Below are 8,869 nucleotides of genomic sequence, written 5' to 3' on the forward strand. Positions count from 1 at the left end.
AATGACCATAGCCATGAAACATAACATTGATTGGAGTTTCTCCATCTTCTTCCTTCTGATACTCTTCACCATAATTTGAAATTTTTACCAAGCTACCATAACTTCTATGTATCATGAATACTGAAATTGGTGTCTAGAATATATAGGAAGCCATTAGTAGCTTTGGTTCTCTGCCCCATATGTAATGTTTCTCAATCCTTTTCACATATGCATCAAAGTCCCCTTCAATAACCCATTCTACTTCTTTTCGCCTTTGTAGCAACTCATTAACAACCTTAGGTTTAGGGTTGCAAGGTTCATGGTTTAAGGTTTAGGGTTGCAAGGTTTAGAGTTTTAGGGTTGCAAGGTTTAGGTTTAGGGTTTAGGGTTTAAGTTTAGGGGTACAAAGTTTAGTGTTTAGGGTTTAGGGTTTAAAGTTTAGGGATTACGATTTAGGGTTTATGTTTGAAGATTTGAGGTTTTAAGGTTACAAGGTTTAGGCTTTAGAGTTTAGGGTTAAGATTTAAGATTTAGGGTTGCAAGGTTTAGGGTTTAGGGTTAGGATTTAGGGTTTAAGATTTTAAGGTTTAGGGTTTAGGGTTTAGGGTTACAATGTTTAGGGTTTAGGGTTGCATGGTTTAGGGTTTATAATTTTATGGTTTAAGGTTTAGGGTTTAGGGTTTAGGGTTTTAAGATTTAAGGTTTAGGGTTTAGGGTTTAGCGTTTAGGGTTTTAATGTTTACTGGCTTCGGGTTTAGGGTTTTACGGTTTAAAATTTAAGGTTTAGGGTTTTAGGGTTGCAAGGTTTAGGATTTAGAGTTTGGGCCTTGGAGATTTAGAGTTTAAGGTTTAGGGTTTATAATTTTATGGTTTAAGCTTTAGGGTTAAGATTTAGCGTTTAGGGGTTTAAGGTTTAGTGTTTAGTGTTTAGGGACTTAGGGTTTATGGGTTCGGGTTTAGGGTTTAGGGTTGCAAGGTTTAGGGTTTAGAGTTTTCGGGTTTAGGGGGTTTAGGGTTTAGGGTTATAAAGTTTTTGGATTTAAGGCTTAGGGGCGAAGATCTAGGAACTAGCTCCCATACATATTCCTTTTGAATTGATGGAGCTCATCCATTTTGTTCCTAAAGACTCATTCCGTCTCAATAACATTTTGGTGCGAAGATCTAGGAACTAGCTCACATACATCACTCCTTTTGATGGAGCTCTTCTTGTGTCTATGAAACCGTTCAAATTCGCTTTTGACATTGGTTTATGGACCATGAGTCAGTCCTCATTAGAAGGATATAACATTTCAACGCCTCTCATTGGTCTTCTAGATGACCTTTGAAACTTGTTGACATTTTGGATTGACCATTCGGATGATGATTCGGTCTTCCTCTCAAATGGTTATTCCTTGAGTTGTTCTTCAGCTTACCTCTCGAATGGTTCTTCTTCTTAGGTTGACCATTCTCATGTTGATCATTCAAGTCTACTAATGCTTCCTCTCAAATGGTTATTCCTTGAGTTGTTCTTCAGCTTACCTCTCGAATGGTTCTTCTTCTTAGGTTGACCATTCTCATGTTGATCATTCAGTCTACTAATGCTATGTCTATTATGTAGATATACTCGAGGTACTTTTCATATTATTACCTTTCGAAGGTTCCACAATCTTTCGAATAGTGTCACATTTCAGTTAACTACTCATTTATGGTGCCTTACCTTTATCAACTTTCAAAGGTTCGAGCAGCATATCTTGACCTTTAACAAAACAGATTTAGACATCCACTATTTAAAGGATCTGAAGGTTTGGTCAATAGTATATGAGGGAGAGCTTAGATCACATAACCTAGTCTAACTTTATCACCAACTGGTCTTTGCTCACCTATCATTCGATCCATTATTTTGGATGAATTAGTAAATGTAGCCATTACCTCAAGCAACTTATGCTCTCTTTAAGAAAGATAATTTGCTTCTCATTTCAGAATTTTTTTTATGCTCTTAAAGGATTCGCGTTCAGCCAAGAGTCAAGCATTCGCTTATTTCAATTTAGACTGAGCGCTCTTTACATATTTGAAGTCCTTCATCAGTTTTAAAACCAAATCCATAAGATCTTCATTATAACTATAATATGAATCACATTCAATTGAGGTTTGAGAAGTTACCTCATGATCTTTGGCCATAAGACATACTCGTATAACTCTTCAAATTGATGTCGGCTAAAGAGGAGCCATCGCTTTCTAAACTTGAGTTGGAGGAGCACGAGTCGTTGATTGCCTTCTCAACTAACTCTTCAGTCGCTAGTGTTTTCCTCCTTTTTGCCACCCTATAGTACATGATTTTCGGTAGTTGTAGCACAAAGTCTGCAACTCCTCAAAGTATTTTATTCTTCGAGGCACTTGACCTCGCGTAGTGTGGTGTGGATGGATTTCCTTGTATATTGTTCTTCCTCATGAATCTCTTGAATTTCTTGACTTGGACTTGAAAGATGTTGAGGGTTGTTGAGGTTTGAATAGCTTGGTGGTCACGCATGGCTATGACCTTTCATCTCCCATGCTTTGGGTAGTCCTTGGAGGATCTTGAGGTTGATATACTTCTGGGTCAATTCCTTCCCTTGCTCAGCACAAAATGTCTAGTCTTTTAGGAAAAAATCTTCCTTGAGATGTGTTCCTATAACTCTCTTTGCCTTGTACACATTCACCAATGTATTTAAGATTTTTAACTGTTAGCTTAAAGAATGTCTCGAACAGTTTTCAAATTTTTAATTAACACTCTATAAATGGTTGGCATTACCATTCATTCTACCTTTTACTTCGAAAGGTAAGCACTTGCGTCATTCGGCCTTTGTAACCTTTCGGTTTTGCAATCTTCTACTCTTTGAATCTTCATCTTGGGCTCTTCAAGTCTTCAACTCTTTGAGGTCTTTATCTTCAAGCTGTTAGAGTAACTATTTGGATTCAAACCTTTTGTTGAGACTTTCCGAAGCGTAATCTTTCGAGTTATTATTCGGATTGTTTTATTCCTCCGAATTGTGACTACTCGAGTTACTAGTTGAACTATTTGAAGTTAAATCCCTAACTTTTAATATCATCAAAATCTAAAATACAAATATTCCTAATAGTCGTACAATAAATCATCAAATACATCAACTTTATGCCAAAGGTTAATGGAGGGTTAATGTTTTATAAATATATCAACTCTATACAAATGTTTCACATTCACATGCTAAAAGGAATAATATCTCGTATTCAAAATATTCAACCACCACGAACAAGATGAAAATGAATACAAATAATACCCAAAAGATACCTGGAATAAATAGAAGCTGATCTTCAAAATATTTGATGAAGGATGGACCCAAAATCTTGAAAATCCACGGCAAAGTTGTACCAAACATGAAGGAGAAAGAAAATGGCAGGTTTTTTCTCCTTGTTACCGAAATAATGAGTGTGTGTTTTCAAAAATAATGCAATGGAATATGCCAAAGATGAAGAATAAAACAAAATGAAAAATTATTTCTTTTCTGCTTCCCTTCCTGATGCTTTTTCTTTATCCACTTGCTGCCAAAGTATGAACATTGCCTACTGCTTCCCTTCCTGATGAATATGCGCTTGGACCAAATGAAACCCTGCACATTCAATCCCATCATCACTCTTCAACTCAGCCAGTTTAGCCTCCCCACTTCTGATCATAGGTGTACTAGCACAAACAGGAGCACTCTTGCTACGACACACATATAAGTCCATTAAATACTAGCAAACATATTCCATGGTTGGTTCTTGCATAATACACAGGCCACACAGTTTTCAAAAGTTACACTTCCTTACAAACTTGAAATAAAGAAAGGAACTACCATACCTCCACACAGTTCACAAGCAATGTAATTCACTGTAGGTGTAGATTCTAGCTCACTACAAAGACTACATTTTGGTGAATCAATTGTGGCATCTAACTCGCCAGAAAGAACAAGAAGATTTCTCCTAAAGAGTGCTACTCGTTCATCATTAGGCTTCTGTGACAGCAGGAGACCAGGATAGACCTTTTTTCTTGATTTCATTTTTTTCGCCTTGGCCGCCCAACTTTCTTGTTAGCATTTTTCTCTTGCACCTGCACAATTTTAGCTCTCCTAGCAGAACGTCGAAGAGGTACAACAACTGTAACTTTACCCCTTTTCTTCGTTCTTGGACACACTGTCCTCAATAACAGACTTCCCCTTGGCATTGTTTTTCACATGCTTACCATCCTGGCACTTGTTACAGGTAAAGATGCATTCAGATGCAAAAGCTGCTCCAGACTTTTCTCACATGTCTTCTGTGGAAAAAAGCCTGAAAGAAAGAGGTGCCGAAGGCCACTTGAATATTAATTTCATCCAATAAAATGGGCTATAAAAACAGAAAAACGTAACTTACAGAAAAATACTATTATGAAACCATTCACAATCCATGCATACACCAGAAGAACATTAAACACAGAATGAGAGGATAGGAGAAAAGAGGATAGGAGAAAAAGGACAGACAAACAAAAATAGTTGTATTGACCTTCAACATAAATAAAGATGAGGAAAATTCATCTTGTTAACCTCAAAAGGAGTCAAAAGATTCTTCAGAGTCGAGTCCTCGGAGTGTCCAATATTAACATCTCCATTTACATTCTATTTGACATCCTTAAACATTAAAATTCAAAAAGTTAACCAGCAAAAAAAGAAAAGCAATTGCACCACATCTCAAAATCAGCATATATAATATGAGCTTGGTCCAAAATGTAGACTATTTACTAGGGGAAGCCCAACCCTCTGTAGAAGGAATAATCACTACTTAATATGCCCTTAAATGGCAGCCTTACATTTTCAGTGCACCTACCAAACCCAATAGCAGTACAATATTCATTCAAGAAATTAAAGAAAAATGTAATATGCTTAAGGCAAGCAATTTGAGGGTTCTTGAACTCTGTTATCCTAAAGTCAAGATAAACTTGCTCACTACAATCATAAAACAACCCAGCCGGATTGCTGTTTAAAGATACGATTTGTCTAAATCGTCAAAATAAGAATGTTCCATGGCTTTCTTTGCTGAAATCCTTCTTGATGGTTCATAATGCAACATTTCCTGCATCAAAAATTTATACAGACTGTAAATATTATGTTTACATAGCCACAGACCACAGTCAAGTTCTAACAAAAACAAAAGAAACAAACTCACAGCTAGCAAGTTAAGGCCATTTTCATTGTGGATACTCATGCCAATTCACCAGCTTGCTCACTCCTGGCCAGACTTGTTCATTTGGTGTACCCAGCAATCTGTGCATCAGAAAAATATCACTACAACCCGGGAGAAAATCATCTTCAAGATAATAGAAGACTATAGCATGCTGTAGTGTAGTTACACCAAAATCAAAGGAATCAGGCCTTAGTGCAATCAAGCTCACTTTCATCAATTCAAAAAATAGACTGCACTATCATGAAACCATAGAGAAATAAAAGATTTTGCAGCTTGCAGCAATCTAAATCAATCCACTATAACACTCATTTCACAAAATCTTGGCCTTGAAATTGAAGTACAAAAACTGTAAAACATTCTAAAATTTAAAGGAAATTCAAGGATCTAGACAGAACTACCACAAAATTGAATTCCATTCAGAGAATACACCCTAGGTTATAGGTACACTAGTACCACAAATTGAAGCAAGAAACATCGCTAGGTGCTCAACAAGAGGAAAAAAATTGAAAATTAGATAGAATTCTCTGGAAGCGGAGTAAGAGGAAAGGGGAATGAGTACCTGACGATATGAGGATCCCTAGAGAGCATCCGCAAGAGGGAAATCTCGCGGAGAGTGGTAGGAGGGACGCCTTCTTCGTCCTCGTGGAGCCTNCGCCCAACTTTCTTGTTAGCATTTTTCTCTTGCACCTGCACAATTTTAGCTCTCCTAGCAGAACGTCGAAGAGGTACAACAACTGTAACTTTACCCCTTTTCTTCGTTCTTGGACACACTGTCCTCAATAACAGACTTCCCCTTGGCATTGTTTTTCACATGCTTACCATCCTGGCACTTGTTACAGGTAAAGATGCATTCAGATGCAAAAGCTGCTCCAGACTTTTCTCACATGTCTTCTGTGGAAAAAAGCCTGAAAGAAAGAGGTGCCGAAGGCCACTTGAATATTAATTTCATCCAATAAAATGGGCTATAAAAACAGAAAAACGTAACTTACAGAAAAATACTATTATGAAACCATTCACAATCCATGCATACACCAGAAGAACATTAAACACAGAATGAGAGGATAGGAGAAAAGAGGATAGGAGAAAAAGGACAGACAAACAAAAATAGTTGTATTGACCTTCAACATAAATAAAGATGAGGAAAATTCATCTTGTTAACCTCAAAAGGAGTCAAAAGATTCTTCAGAGTCGAGTCCTCGGAGTGTCCAATATTAACATCTCCATTTACATTCTATTTGACATCCTTAAACATTAAAATTCAAAAAGTTAACCAGCAAAAAAAGAAAAGCAATTGCACCACATCTCAAAATCAGCATATATAATATGAGCTTGGTCCAAAATGTAGACTATTTACTAGGGGAAGCCCAACCCTCTGTAGAAGGAATAATCACTACTTAATATGCCCTTAAATGGCAGCCTTACATTTTCAGTGCACCTACCAAACCCAATAGCAGTACAATATTCATTCAAGAAATTAAAGAAAAATGTAATATGCTTAAGGCAAGCAATTTGAGGGTTCTTGAACTCTGTTATCCTAAAGTCAAGATAAACTTGCTCACTACAATCATAAAACAACCCAGCCGGATTGCTGTTTAAAGATACGATTTGTCTAAATCGTCAAAATAAGAATGTTCCATGGCTTTCTTTGCTGAAATCCTTCTTGATGGTTCATAATGCAACATTTCCTGCATCAAAAATTTATACAGACTGTAAATATTATGTTTACATAGCCACAGACCACAGTCAAGTTCTAACAAAAACAAAAGAAACAAACTCACAGCTAGCAAGTTAAGGCCATTTTCATTGTGGATACTCATGCCAATTCACCAGCTTGCTCACTCCTGGCCAGACTTGTTCATTTGGTGTACCCAGCAATCTGTGCATCAGAAAAATATCACTACAACCCGGGAGAAAATCATCTTCAAGATAATAGAAGACTATAGCATGCTGTAGTGTAGTTACACCAAAATCAAAGGAATCAGGCCTTAGTGCAATCAAGCTCACTTTCATCAATTCAAAAAATAGACTGCACTATCATGAAACCATAGAGAAATAAAAGATTTTGCAGCTTGCAGCAATCTAAATCAATCCACTATAACACTCATTTCACAAAATCTTGGCCTTGAAATTGAAGTACAAAAACTGTAAAACATTCTAAAATTTAAAGGAAATTCAAGGATCTAGACAGAACTACCACAAAATTGAATTCCATTCAGAGAATACACCCTAGGTTATAGGTACACTAGTACCACAAATTGAAGCAAGAAACATCGCTAGGTGCTCAACAAGAGGAAAAAAATTGAAAATTAGATAGAATTCTCTGGAAGCGGAGTAAGAGGAAAGGGGAATGAGTACCTGACGATATGAGGATCCCTAGAGAGCATCCGCAAGAGGGAAATCTCGCGGAGAGTGGTAGGAGGGACGCCTTCTTCGAGGGAAATCTCGCGGAGAGTGGTAGGAGGGACGCCTTCTTCGTCCTCGTGGAGCCTGAGAGTGGTAGGAGGGACGCCTTCTTCGTCCTCGTGGAGCCTGGTTTTCTTCAAGGCCACAATCTTCCCAGTCGCTCTCTCCCTCACTCGGTAAACTTTGCCGTAAGTTCCCTCTCCAACTTTCTCCAGTTTCTCGAACGTTTCCATCGCCGACATCCCTGCTCCGACGATTTTCCTGCCGGCGTCCATGGTCATCGTCGCCGTAGAATTCTTGTTCTCCATTCTCTCTCTCCTGTTGTGAGTATCCGATCTGCTCTGTGATGTGAGTTCTCTCTCTCTCTCACACCACTCGCAGAGGCACTATATAGTCGTAGGCGGGTGGGTTCTTTGCTCGTTAACGGCTACATTTTGAATTTCAAAACCGACGCGCTTCGTGCTTATAGTATATTTCCATAAATGCCCTTCTAAATCACAAATTAACTTGTTAACCCAATTGGATTCCGAGTTTCTTTGGTAAATCCTTTACTCCTTATTATGCCAATATTGATTTTGATTATTAATTAGGAATACAACATGGGCTCTATCCATTATATTGTGTATATTCAAATAGTAATTATAGAAAAACAATAAGCCTTTCTCTTCTGCTGCTCAACTTCGGCTTCCATCGACGGCCTCCGGCCGGAGCTCTAATGGAGCTTTGAGCCGGCGGTTTTGGTCACCTTCTACGTTTGCTCTCGCTCTTCTTTTGCCTCGACCACCGTCGCAGCTCCGTCCGCCTCCGACCACCGCCACAGATCTTCTTCTTCCGTTTTCTTTCCCTTTGAATAAAATAATGGTAGGTAGGTATTGGGGTTTGTCTTGGTAGTCTTGAACTCCCAACCCTACTTTGGCTTTACCACTTTTTATTTTCTCTATTATTGTGTTTTCCTCTCGTTACTTTCACGGGCTTTTTTCCCCTCGTTACTTTCACGAGCTTTTCATTATCATTAGCATAAATCGTTTAGTTTGGTTTCGGCAAGTGCTGATCTTATCCTGGGCGAGCAAAAAAGAATGATGACGAAGACCCAGATCTTTGATGAAGTTTTAAGCTCTTTGAAGGAACATAGCTTCATAGTTATGAAACAGTCTGCGATTCAAGTTTTCTATAGCATAGTTAGAAAAGTTGTTTCTATGTCTGACTGTAAGGAATGGTTTACCATTTCATTGATCGTTGATGTAAACGCTTTATGTTATGAATTAATGGAATAGCTACGTTTACCTTCAAAAAAAAA

At 37.9% G+C, this 8,869-nt stretch overlaps 2 long non-coding RNA genes across 7 annotated transcripts; both read right to left on the reverse strand.

The window, feature by feature from the left end:
* Window positions 1–3,407: 3,407 nt before the first annotated feature.
* Window positions 3,408–5,819, reverse strand: LOC116015572. Of its 5 annotated transcripts, none has more exons than XR_004097651.1 (4): window positions 5,729–5,819; window positions 5,152–5,249; window positions 4,533–5,058; window positions 3,408–4,278 (listed from the first exon to the last, which is right to left on the reverse strand). It is a non-coding gene; the product is annotated as an uncharacterized LOC116015572 (long non-coding RNA). The 5 variants fall into 5 exon arrangements; XR_004097652.1 differs by having other exon boundaries at window positions 4,492–5,058; XR_004097654.1 differs by having other exon boundaries at window positions 3,408–3,581; window positions 3,812–5,058.
* Window positions 5,820–5,827: 8 nt separating this feature from the next.
* On the reverse strand, window positions 5,828–7,599 carry LOC116015573. Of its 2 annotated transcripts, none has more exons than XR_004097655.1 (4): window positions 7,525–7,599; window positions 6,948–7,045; window positions 6,329–6,854; window positions 5,828–6,074 (listed from the first exon to the last, which is right to left on the reverse strand). It is a non-coding gene; the product is annotated as an uncharacterized LOC116015573 (long non-coding RNA). The 2 variants fall into 2 exon arrangements; XR_004097656.1 differs by having other exon boundaries at window positions 6,288–6,854.
* Window positions 7,600–8,869: the final 1,270 nt, after the last annotated feature.

The sequence above is a fragment of the Ipomoea triloba genome, chromosome 4 (assembly GCF_003576645.1).
Source record: "Ipomoea triloba cultivar NCNSP0323 chromosome 4, ASM357664v1".
In the NCBI taxonomy this organism is placed as follows: Eukaryota; Viridiplantae; Streptophyta; class Magnoliopsida; order Solanales; family Convolvulaceae; genus Ipomoea; species Ipomoea triloba.